This window comes from Ambystoma mexicanum, chromosome 7p, assembly GCF_040938575.1.
Source record: "Ambystoma mexicanum isolate Mex_15411 chromosome 7p, UKY_AmexF1_1, whole genome shotgun sequence".
Taxonomy (NCBI): domain Eukaryota; kingdom Metazoa; phylum Chordata; class Amphibia; order Caudata; family Ambystomatidae; genus Ambystoma; species Ambystoma mexicanum.
Window position 1 is genome coordinate 864,642,086 of NC_090939.1, and position 13,522 is coordinate 864,655,607.

Here is a 13,522-nt window from a genome sequence, read left to right on the forward strand (position 1 = left end):
CGCTGCCAATGGCCGCAACGTAGCCCGAGATAGGTCATCTCGTTTGTCAACAATAAGTGGACACACCTTTCAGTCAACAAGAAATGGACAGGGGAGTATGGGTTACAGATGCGAGAAATACGCTATCTGTTTTAGCAATCAATGTTCTGCCAGGGCTTTTAGCACAGGCACATTCTGCAATGAATATATGCATGTACGCTTCTACAGCACACGTGCCAAAATGTGGTGCTTCAGACAGACCAAGCTCTCCCTGAAGTCTGTGCCACACCCACACAGGAGCTAGAAAGCAGCACGTGACGGCGTATCTACGGCTTAGTAGCTGAGCAGCAGCTTAAGTCAAGTGATTGGCTTTAAAGAGGCAATCGGTAAATTAGCCAGCTATGCTTGGACTGAAAAGTGCAGTTTCAGATCTGTGAACATGGCTATAAAAAGTGGTGGTAGAAATGACAGCAGTGGTTGCTGGTGAAATGCATAAGTGGAGGGGTGTGAATGCTTTTCCTTGACTTGGCAAGTGTGAGTGAGCATAATGCGCGAGCCCTAGACCTCCAATGAGGTTGGAGAGGGGTTAGGTTTAAAAAACTGGCAGAAAGGGTGTCTTTTACAGCACACATTTCACAGCAAACAACTGTAAAACTGTTGTTTCCAGCAGAATGGATGTACACTATTAAAAGAGTGTGCTCATATAGGTTGCACAAATCCTTATCGAAAGGAGATAAACCAATGGGTACTATCCTATCATACCTTTAAAAAAAAAAAAAGATCCCAAATTGTTACTGGCGGATGCAATTTGTACGATTTAGGCTTAATTTATTATTAACTGGGGACATTTGATACAATCTAAAGATTTTACAGACGGGGTGTTCCCTTTGTGATAAGAAAAGATGTGAGAGATCCTCTTTTTATCCAGTGATACGAGACAGGTGCTATTTGGGAGCTTTGTACATGATGATACCTGGCTAACGACTGTGGAATTTTGGGATAGGCGCGTATCTGGCCTTGAAATCGCGCTCACAATCGCGGTTGTAAAATTCCCGAATCTGTCTGGCCTAATGACCCCCAGATAGTAATTTGCACTTTGATAAATTTGAGGGGATGGTCTCTCTTTCCGACTATTTTTAACATATGTGTGTGTATTACCTGAAGTTTTTAGTAGTTTTTCTTTTTAATTATTGGTAATGTTTTAATGATTGGTACTGTTTTATTGATCTATGAATTACGTTTTATTGATGTACGAATTATGTTAATACGACATAAGGAATTTATGTAATTCTCAAAACTGTTTGATCATGTTTAAGTTTTATTGTGGATTGTGTAAGGTTGGCAAGTCTCAACTATAACTCAATTAATACAAAAATAAAATAATTGGGTAATAGGCAATCATGGTCAATTTCCAATCCCTTTTGTTTTGTGGGGTTGGGGGCGGATCATGACAAGTTTCAATAGATACCATCAAGTCACCAATCGTAAACAGTAGCATTTTGCAACAGATTTAAGCTGGATGTGCTGCATGTGCACCCAAAATAATCACGAGGCATGTAAGCAATATCTGTCTGCTTTACTACTGACAAACACTATCACACTACGTGTTGCTCCAGTTCTACCCCATTCCAAGTGGCTCACTCTTCCCAGCCAGTTTCTGAATCATGTGCACCTCTCTGCCCCAGTCCTACCCCCTCTGCCTCTCACTTTCTAAATGCTCTTTTTGTAATTTAGATAACATTCGGTTGAGGTCTGCATTCATAAATTGAATAATTGGTATTTTGTGTCAGAAATCTGCCTGGATTTGCTGACATGGGAGACCTCAACCAGATTTGACAAGGTCTGGGCTTTACGGGAAGACCGATTTAGGGTGAAGGAAGCAGCAGCTTTAGCACAATTAAGGGCCACATTTACCTTTCTCACAGATGCAGGTACCAGCGATATGCTTCTGCTGTGGTAAATGTCTTATGCTAGGATTCAAATGTAGCAACAGTTCTTTTCTACCACTTTCCTAGCCCTTTTCAGCAGACGCTGCACCCCTGCCCTTCCCCTCATTCTCACCCGCGACCTCTATTTCCATTCACATGCTCTTCCCTTTTGTTCTCATACCTGTTAATAGTCTTCAATTCTCTTATTTTCACCTCCCTTTTTAGTTTTGGCTATTAGGTGGCGCTTCAGCGCCACCTATAAAGCAAAACGGTTGCATTGGAGTACAGCTAGGAAGAGATGGCATGTCAGAGTGGACACACAACTTGTACGTGTTTGATTATTTACCCACCCATTGACGGCCCATGTCCATACTAAGTCCTATGGCCATTTCAGCCTGCAAGTATTATTTCTAAGCTGTCTGCTGCTAAATAATGGCTTAATTGCAGATGTAAAATGTGCCACTGGAGATATCAAAATATCTTACACTTGTCTAAAAATGTATTTCTATCTGGTCCTTTCACTAAAGTCCTATTTAACACAAGCACTGATACAGCAAACGGTTTTCTCTGAGTTTCTCAGACTTCTCACTCTCGACATGCGGCAGCGCGAGACCTGTACATTCATGAGATTTAATTTGACTGTTATAATTTTCCCACTTAAAATGTGCTGAACCTGACATGTTTTCTGGGCACAGCAGACGGAACGACGAGGACGTAAATTGAAGAAACAGGGCCCATCAGGAGCCCAGCTATATTAACAGGAAATATCAGACTATACGAACTAGAACCCCACAGGGGACACCGACTCACGAACTCCTAGCACAATGCCACCCCTGGGAACGGGACAATCGATAGATCAAGGGAACCCACAGCAGGCACAACCTGCACAAGTCACTAATCCAGTAACTGAGTTAAACTGTATGCTTTTAAACACCAGATCATTAGTTAAACACTACTTAGAAGTCTCTAACTATATTGAAGCAAATAACCTCGACCTCTGTGCCCTGACAGAGACTTGGAGCCCTTGTGCCTCCTCACCTTCACTTAATCTAGCTATACCACCTGGCTATGTAATGCTGAGTAAAGATAGACTGGATGGTAGGGGGGGGGATAGTCGCAATAATTCTCAGGGACTCGCTCACTGTCTGGGAAACACCGGGTCTTTCACCTGAAGGTATTGAATTGATGCACATGAAAATTGGAATGAACCCTGAATCTACGATAAACATTTTACTTTTATATCGTCCACCATCCTCAAAGCTTCACTTGGCTGAAGTTTTGTCCTCCTACATCATACCTCTCTTGAAGCCAGATACCAGATTCTTAATCTTGGGTGACTTCAACTATTGGTTGGGCGTAGATACGGACCTCCATGCTACAGTAATGAAACAAAGCCTAGATGACTTGGGTTTTTCCCAATTTATGACAAAGTCAACCCATATATGCGCCCATACACTTGACTGGCTAGGAAGTCTAAATATAGATTGTAGCAATATTGCTGCTAGCCCTTGCCCATGGCCTGATCATTCATTTGTCCATTTCACCTTGCACGTGCCATTTCCAGTAAAATCCCTGATTAAGCCACCCAAAGTTTGGCTAAGGAACTTGACACGTATTACGATAGATAACATAGCTCCATTGCTTAATAATAATCTTCTCAATATTCACACAGAATGCTCCCCTCAGGTCATGGCAAATATTTTGTTAGATAATCTATCTCGCATATCAGAGAAGCTAGCGCCGCTTAAGCTAAAAAAGATAAAATCTCCAGAACATAAAAGTAAGGCCTGGTTCTCACAGGAGCTACGGTTAAAAAAAACAAAGTTAGTAAAGCATTCTTTGCTTGGAAAAAGGAATGCACTCCCACAAGTCTAGTAAGATATAAGAACCTAGTACATGATTATAAAAAAATCGATTCTCGATGCAAAGAGAGAATTCCATAATAACAGGATTAATACAGCTAAATCTAACACAAGGGACATTTTTAGGATTCTTAAAGAACAGGAAAACTCCCCAGCTCCCCTAGACAACTTAGCGAAAGATGACGCCTCTTGGTGCCAATTAATCCAAGATGGCTTATTCAATAAGCTACACAATATTCGCACGAAAATGTTAGAGCAAAATAAATCCTCTACTCTAGCATGTAAGGATACCAACAGAAGTTTCAGTCACGACTCCTCGATACATCAATTTGATTTTCATCCCATTACGATGAGCGAGCTTCAAATAATCATTGAACACATGAAACCCTCTCAATGCAGAGGAGATGCTTGCTCCTCGATCATAAAGAAATGTCCTCCACGGCTCCTTGAAGCATTATGTATATTCATAAACACTTCCTTAAAGGAAAACCGCGTCCCAGACGAGATTAAATCCACTATGGCCACTCCCATTCTCAAAAAACCAGGCCTGCCAATGGACAACCCGCTTAACTTTCGACCTATATCTAATACTCAGTTCAAATTGAAAATCTTAGATAGGGTGGCATATGAACAACTGGCAGAACACTTGGAGAAATACCCCATTCTCCAGTGCAATCAGTCAGGCTTTCGGAAATAATTTGGGACGGAAACAGCGCTTTTAGAGCTTAAAACTAAAAAACTAAACTCTTGGGAGATATGGATAAAAAGGGTTTGTCGTTAATAATCTCCTTAGATCAATCAGCAGCCTTTGATCTGATTGAACACTCTATTCTTATTCCCAGATTACAAGATGTGGCCAATCTCTCGGTCTCGGCAGCACAGTGGGTTCAGTCTTTCCTGGAGCATAGAAGCAGTAGAGTCTGCTCGGCTTTGGCAGAAGCCACTCCTATATCGGTGCTATATGGAGTCCCCCAAGGGGCGAGCATGTCACCTTGTCTGTACAACCTCTTTATGGCGCCTTTCTTCTTCATGCTAGAAGAGGAGGGGGTCATTTTCTCAAATTATGCATATGGCACTCAATGTGTCATCTCATTAACAGGACACCATGAGAGGGACAAGTTTGAGGTAAACAGAATTTTCACCTTAATTGAACAGTGGATGTTGGAAAACTTCCTTGCCCTGAACCGTAGCAAGACAGAGGTACTGATCGTTGGTAGTCCAAGGGCTCTAAAAAATCTTGATATATCTTACAGCTCCTTCAAACTAGGAGATGACATCATCTCTCTATTACCGAAAAGTAAAATCTTAGGAGTTACCCTGGATTCTACCTTAAGTATGAAGGCTCATGTTTCCACGGTTGTGGCGGGAGTAGCTTACTATGTTAAGCTTCTCTCCCATCTAAGGCCTATGATTTCACAGGAGTGCGCAGAGACTATTGCCAGGGCAATAATCGGGGCAAAGTTGGATTACTGCTGCAGTCTTCTTCTAGGCATTAGTCAACTTGAATTATGCAGACTGCAGGTTGTTCAGAACTGGGCAGTCAGAGTAGTTCTTAGACTCCCTAAGCATAGTCATATAACTGAGGCTAGAAGATCTCTTCATGGCTTCCGATAGAAGCCCGATAGTCTTCAGAGTTCTGGTTATCACCTTTAAGTGTAGGCAACAAGTTGTGCCCACTTACCTACAGAATCACATAAAAGAGAAATCTAACCAACGTTCCCTTAGATCGGGAACACATAACTTGATTATGCAGCCCAGAAGCAGGACTGCTAAGGCAGAAAACGGGGCGTTCAATGTCAGGGCTCCTTCCCTCTGGAATAAACTTCCTGACCGATTAAGGCATTAGAATTCCTTGCAAGTCTTTAAGAACTTAAAACACATCTCTTTGCCTAATCTAAACTAAGAGAACTACTCATTATGACTTCTCGTTCTACCATTACCTAGTACCTGCAATTTGATCTCTAGGGTTGACCCAGCTGTATAGATCCAGCTGCTCCCCCTTTTTACCTCTTACCTTTCTGCTCCTAAGAGGATGATGTGTTTTGCGTCCTATTGTTGTATACTACTTGTCTGTTTGATCTGCACCTTTATGCCTGAGGGTCAATAGTGCGCACTATAAATGTAATGTAATGTAATGGACACATTTATTTAGCTTTGAAAAGGACCTACGGGTCGAAACACGTGTTGGCTGACCTCACACAACAACTCAATGAGAAATAAATAAATACAAAACCCTGGGCACCAAGCACAGAAGAAACCAGGAAACTGTGTGGAAAATCACTTTCTTTATCAAAGAAACTAAAAACTTAAATGCAAGGTATCCTGAACCCCCACCCCCGTATTACCTAAACAAATGAGGTGTTTGCTTCTCCTGAACACAGCCCTGTGACCTTGCAACACTATTGATCAGAAGCTTACTATACAAAACTAGAGCTCAGCAAGGCTGGTTCCAATCCTAGGGCCCCTTCCTTTTGTTCTTAGTTGCGATTGTTCATGAGCAGCATTAAACCGGTGGTGCCCATTGCACACCATCACATTTTACTGAGTGAATGTACTCTTCACATCTAATCATTTAAGTGGCCATCCCTTTGTTTCTCAATAAAGAAGCTGTATCCAATTAAACACACTGGGCCTGATTCATGGAACATTTTTCTATGGGATTGCGCCATTATAAAATGCTTCCATGAATCAGGCCCTTTGTGTATAGGAGCCTTATAAATATGCAATAAATAAATAAAATTAAAATAAATATCAAAATATCTCATTCGAGCATGACCTTCGAACATGAATATATTTTTTAATTATTGATCCAAACCTTTTGGGTAAAAAAAGCCACAATACGGATTGATTTGTAACCATTTTGCAGTGTTAGCTAATACACTTATTTCATGGTTCAATGCAAATGTGTTTTCTGCTTATTGTGCACAACATTCCTACTTTAACTAAGCCCACGCGCACCTTTCATTGACTGCTTTTTGAGTGTCCACATGTTATATGCTTGCATTTCCCATAACCTTTCTGAAATATTTACAGCAACTCCTTTTCATTTTGCCTTGGTTTAGAGCCAAGGTGTGTGTTCGAGGTGGGTGGGGGGTGGGTGCAGGGTTGGAGTGAAAAGTGACTAAACTCAAATTACAATATACCACCCTAATCATTAGTTTGAAGACAGAGACCAATCAAAATGTTTTCTTGAAGTACGTTTGAGTTCACTGATAACATTAGAGACCAAGCTCAAATGTTTAACTGTCCTGATGTGGCAGGTGGCTGGAACACAGGGCTCTCAGGTTTCCAGTGGCCATGCGTGAGATGGGCATTCAACTGTTTTTGCTTGGAATTCTGGGGCTTGCAGTTTTCCAGAATTTGAAATGGGAAAGAAAAAATGCAAGTCACAGGATTAAAAGGACATAACAGGATTGGGTGGTCTTCTCATGCATGGCCACTTGAACCTTTAGAGCTCTGGAATCACATGTTACAAAATGTGCAAAAAAATGAGATTCAAGGCCTTAGGCTAAGATTCTTTAAATGTTTTTAAGTTTTGTCATTTAGGTGGAGATTTAAGCAAAGGCTGTAAGCCACAACTATTGGCATGGGAATTGAAGCTTTGATGGAGAGAGTGGATGTGAGCGGTGGGACACACAAGAAGTGGGTATTGGTTGGATGTGTATCCACCCATTGACCACCCATGGCCATGTTAGTGCATAACACCATTCACAACTATTCCCTGTCCTTCCCCATCTAAAACACACTTCCGCCAGGATCTCTTTGAGCTATCTGTGTGCTTTTAAGGGGACACCTATATTTCTAAGCAGTCCTCTGTACGGTAATGGCAGATTTGCTACTATAAACCACTTCCCGATGAAATAAAAATGATGAAATAAAAATCTCAACTAAGTGCGCCTTCAGATTTATAATCAATATGTGTATCCTTGCATCTTTCCTTGCACTGACTACATTTTAATAACAAGCAGAGGAAAAGCCAATAGTTTGGGCTCTTGAGTAAGCATTGGATAGGTTTTTGCCAGGCACTGTTTTAATATACTAAGCTGCTAACATAAAAGCCAGCTAGTACCATTACGGTAGTGCTTGGAACAGGACTTTCCCAAGCCTACATAAAATCCAAAACTGTCGGCTTTACCTAGCTCGAAAAGGCCAGGAGAGGGTTGAAAACAAGCAAAAAGAATGGGTGTTCCAAAGAAATATATGTTATGTTATTTGATATTTATATAGCGCCTACTGCCACTGTTATGGCTTTGAAGCACTGCAGTGGATGAAGGCCTTTCGAAAGACCATAGTCTGATCAAACATGAAAATAAAAAGGCATTACATTGCATGGGAATAGGAATTAGAATCATGCAGCATACTATGTTCAAGCACAGATGACTGCTATGTCAGTGACTGTGACCGTTGGATCGAATGTTTTCGTGGGACTCAGCTGTATTCTATGTGTTGCAGCACAAGAGGGGGAATGGGTATTATAAATAGTCTATCAACCCCTAGGGCAATTGTCTACAGATGAGGCCTCTGCTATACTTGCGGCAATCAGACAAAGCCCAGTTTGGAGGTGAAACACGTTATTGTGGTTTCATTCACGGGTGTACTCCCGGCTGTCCACACATTTAAAAACTAAAGGACGTTTTTATAATGGAGAAAGCACAGAAGTGTGGCGTACTTCTTGGAGTGAAAGATGGAGGAGTGCCGCTGTGAACTGCTATCTGGTTTGGACCATCCGGACACCTTCACACACAAGATGGTTGCCTGAAATCAGCTAAACATTAATGGTGTCATATAAGGACCGGACAAAGCTAATTTTAAGCATCTTAACGCGAGGAATAAAACTCAATGGCCTCAAAAAACATGTTTCAAGGCTCTAGGATGCACCGTTTTCAGGATATTTTCATCACAAAACACTGCACTGCGCCAGGTTGAGGTGACAGGTGCGGAGAGCGCACAGAAGGTCCCAATATGCTGCAGCACGCCAACTCTCGCCTCTCCTCCACGTCTGCTCCGGGTTATTTCAGCCAGCCACACACACCCCTTCTCAGTGCAGTTTACTTCTGAGTGCAAAGCACATCAAGCGATAAGCAATTCAGAACAGTGACCTACACGATCATTGATTTACAACAATTGATGAGGGTTACCATGTCTGTCTACAGAACCCGTGAGGAGTAGGATTATCTTTTGCTAGTAATTGGATAATGTTAGAGCCTCTGTCAGACAGAACTTCTTTAGGGAAGCCAACCGTCGCAGATATCCGTAACAATGCTTTAGCAACTGACTTGGCAGACACGGTCTTGAGTGGGATGGATTTAGGATATCTGGTGGCATGATCAACAACCCCAAGAAAAACCTGCAGCCAGAGGATTTAAGAGGATGACGGGGATCAACATGGTCAATCCTACCCTCACAAATGGTATACCCATTACAGGAAGTGGCACCAATGGAGCTTGAATATTTTTTCCACGTTTTCCATATAACTGACATGTTGTGCAACTCCTGCAGTCATTTTTTCCCGGAACCTGCATCTTAGGCCAGTAGAAATGCATGCGTAACCTCTGCTTCGACCCCCTGACACCAAGATGCACCAACTGTGGGAGGAAAGGCCTCACATACTGAGGGACTGCCAACCTACTATGGTCTCCTCCTGTGGTCTCTATGGTTCACTGTACAGTAACCCTACTTCCCAATAGATTCTATGCTTCCCATGGGGTACACCGCCCATCGGGGAGCAGGCTTGTCTCCTAAGGCCTTCCAGAGAAGGACACTCTCACTGAACCTGACTAAATTCATCCATAGAGGGTCCCCCTTCTGCAGGTAAACTTTGTAGTCCAGGGTGATCATGGGGAATAACTACTTCAGGCAACTCTTATTCCTAGTCAGGTTCAAGGGTTTGGGTCAGATACCTTAACCTCAGTTGTAGGTAAAGTAGGGGAGGAACTCTTCTCCCCCTTCTTAGGAATCTTTGACTCCTTTGTCTTGGGTTTCCCCCTTTGGCTTAGGCTTCCCCTTAGGCTTGCATAAGGAAGCTTTATTTGTCTGAGACCTGGTACATGGTAGCTCTGGCTCCATGTGTTAATATCCCTGCAAAAATATCGCCATACAAATATATTGCCATATTTTTGTGGCAATATTAAGGCATGGAACCTGCAGGGGAAACCCCCGCAACCTCTGCATTCATTTTGAAGGAGCATGGGACACCCCAGCAGCCCCTGCTCCCAAAAACCCCAAAAATTATCCCCCCCAAAAATATTCCCCTTGGCCGTTCCAGGCAACCATATATATGGCGATATTTTTGGTGGGGATAATATGTAGTGATACCGTAGCTCTGCGGTATCCCCCACAAGACCCAAGTCTCTGTTGTCATTACCCAGCAGAACTCCACCTGAAACATGCCTCTGAACACATACAAGAATCCTGACCACTCCTCCACTTACTGCTATTGTTACAAGCATTACTGTTAAGTTAAAAGGGGGACCATAAACCAACTTGCAGGGCAGAGGAGCCCTGGCCAGAGCCTCGGAATTTACCAGAGTGGATTCCACTCCAGATCGACTGGCCCTAGTGTTCATGATATCAGATGTTTCTACACTATCTACCAGTACACTATCCCTGAAATAATGTGCAGTATTATCAGGTACAGAAGCATATGCTTCAGCAACTCTAGGATCCCAGAATTCCAAGATCCTAGGGATACTAGAACAACTGAACCAATGGCACTGGGCAAGGTGTCACAAGAGAAGGCTACTTCTATGAGTATCTTTCCCTCATCATAAGGGAATGTCAGATTCACAGAATGGACCCCAAAGGCTTACCCTTAAATCTGGGGTCCCCCTTCACGTGGTCACTTACTCCACAGGTTACACAAGATTTTGATGACCTTTGTAGGTAGGGAGGCTTCCTGTGTCCACTTTCCTGCCAGGGATGGTAAGTCCCACTACCATTTACATACTCTCCATGAGACATATTCCCTTTATGAAACATTTGGTGGGCATTATCGGATGCAGTTTTTTCAATAGACCCACCCTCTTCTCTTTCTGCCTTTTCCCACCCTCATGCTTACTAGAAGTACTTGAGTCCTTATGAGACACTCTATGGGATACCCATAAATCAGTAGCAATGGGCAGTTTCCCTGGGTCTAATTCCTTGTAATCTGCCAAATGCTGTTTCAGCTCAGCAGAACAAGAAACAAAAATATGTTCAAGCATAACAAGATTCATCATGCCATCAAAAGTGGTTACTTTATGACCTTCCACCCAGCGACTCAGGTTCTTCAAAGAGTAATTCACAAACATTACTCAAGTATTTTCTTTTTTCTTGTGGCGTCTAAACCTCCAAGTATTGGTCAGCAGTCTTCCCAAACGTTAAGAGCAGAGCCTGCATTAAGGCTTTTCTCTCATGCTACAACTCCAAAATAGCACTACTGCCATTAAGGGGACGTCAGCTGAGCACCCATGCCATTTTATCAGGCTCATTCCCCTCTTGTACTTCACAAGCATATGCAAATGCAGTTAACCAATAAATAAAGTAATTATTTTCATCATAAACATTCAACAGATCCTTAAAACCTCTTGGGAGAGAGGAGGACCCAGAACCATTCCCAGGAGCATAAAGACCCTTGTAGTCTGGCTAACTCCAGCTGGAATGCTCAGTCCTTCCCTTTCTCAATTCAGATTCAATCTTGGCAATGATGTAATTGACTCTGCTTTATTTGAGCCTCAGCTCCTCCTTTCTCAGATCAAAATTAACTTCTGCCTCATATGTTGTAATAGAGGATTGAGAAGTTCTCTCTTCGTCCTCATTTGTAGAGTGGTCTCCAGAACAACAGGGCAATTACTACTGGTAAGCCCTGCCCCTGCATATTCTACACTACTATGTTCCTGGTATCGATCAGTTTGTACACAAGATCAGCTTTTACAGTCGAGGTAGGTAAACACTTCTCTGTGCACAATTCTTTCAAGTAGTTAACTTGGTGCATAACAAGAGTATACTGTTATATAGGTTATTTAACATGTACAGGCCTCAAACTACACTGAGGCAAAGACCTTATCCCACCGCTTCAAATCAATTTATTTTGATGGATTTCCACAATCAGCCCTGGTGAGAGGATTTTGGGGGGCCACCCTATAATCGTAAACAGGGAAGACACTGAGAGGTTAGCCAAACCCAATCAAGGTGAGGTAGCAGAGCGGTCAAAGCTTAGTCTCATGAAGGGTTTGTGAGTGGTCTAGGGCAACAACGAATTCACACAGAATAACACCAGTAATTCCAGTTAGTTACATATATAAAAATACAATGATTTATTAGGCCTTTAATTTACGCACAAAACAGATAAACATACTAGCCAAATATTGTTAGTCACACAAAATCTGTATAAAATATATATATATATATATATATATATATATATATATATATATATATATATATATATATATATATATATATATATATATATATATATACACACACACACATCCCCCTTAGGAGAATTACAATTGCATTAGAATCAATTACCAGTGCAAGACAGGCAAGTAGTCAGATGCATAGTATAGATGGAACTCTTTAGAATCAACACAAAACATCTTCCCTATTTCTTATAAAGTCTAACCCTGAGAGGGTTTGAGGCCTTGTGCCCAAATGTCACCGGTTCCAAAGCATATACCTCTTCAGGGAAATTCAATAGAAATAGCTGTGCCAGTGGTTATGATTAACAAGAGTGCCAAAATTACATACAACTTCAAGTAAAGTTCAGGTAAAAATACAAAAAGGATTGGGCACTTAGAAACTGAATCACATGTTCAAATGTAACAAACATCAAACTGAAAACCAGGGCTGCTGCAGGTGACAGTGCATGGGCGAGTACTGGTGCCCAACCGGACTCGAAATGCAAACCCAATAGAGAAAAACACTGTCTCACAGCGCTATTCTGATGTGGGTTTATTAAATACAAGTACACACATGCGGGTACAGATACCCCTAAACCATTAGTCATAAAGCCACACAGTCAACACGTGTTTCGACCCTCTGGGTCTTTTTCTAGGCTGTACATGTATTATTAGATGTTCACAAAACAACAAAAAATAAAAATGTATAATTCAAGGCAAAAAATAGAAAAACATTGAGAAATCGTACTCACCATTGAAACAAAGAAGATTATCATAAATAAGAATACATGACAAAACAATACATAAAAAGGATTTTAAAAAATAGGAAAAAGCTAATTAATATACATTTCAACAAAAAAAGACAGGAGGAAAGCAAACACAAGAAGTGTATAATGAGACCATTATTTGCATGTTCAAAAGCCCACAAATAGAAGTGAGTGAAGTAAAGACACCAAGCCACTGTCCAACCGATACAAGCATGGGAGATTGCCCAACCCGCAACAAAATTAACAATAATAACATGAACAGTGCCTGGGTGATAGAGAAGCTACAAAAGCTAGTGCTAGGAGATATGTCAAAAATCACAATACCAACGAGTAAAGAGATGCAGAAATGTGAAGCTAATTGTGAAAAACTCCAGACCCAGTAAAGATAAAGAAAGGTGAAATCATTTGGGCATCCATATAGAGAATTCCATTTACCATTGCAAAACTGGCCTTCGCCATATGTACCAAAAACGATTCTAGGTCAAGACAAGGCTCGGATTATACTCATCTCAACTCTTCACTTCTCAAACAGCCAATAAAAAAACATTACAACCATAAAAAAACCTACGAAAGAACTTCAATTCCCATGAATTAAGCACATTTTG

The 13,522-nt window shown here is 41.6% G+C and overlaps 1 protein-coding gene across 1 annotated transcript in view; it reads right to left on the bottom strand.

Moving 5' to 3' along the window:
- The window catches only part of MOSPD2 (motile sperm domain containing 2), an 879,929-nt gene that overhangs the window by 4,858 nt on the left and 861,549 nt on the right, over nt 1–13,522 (bottom strand). The window lies entirely within an intron of this gene.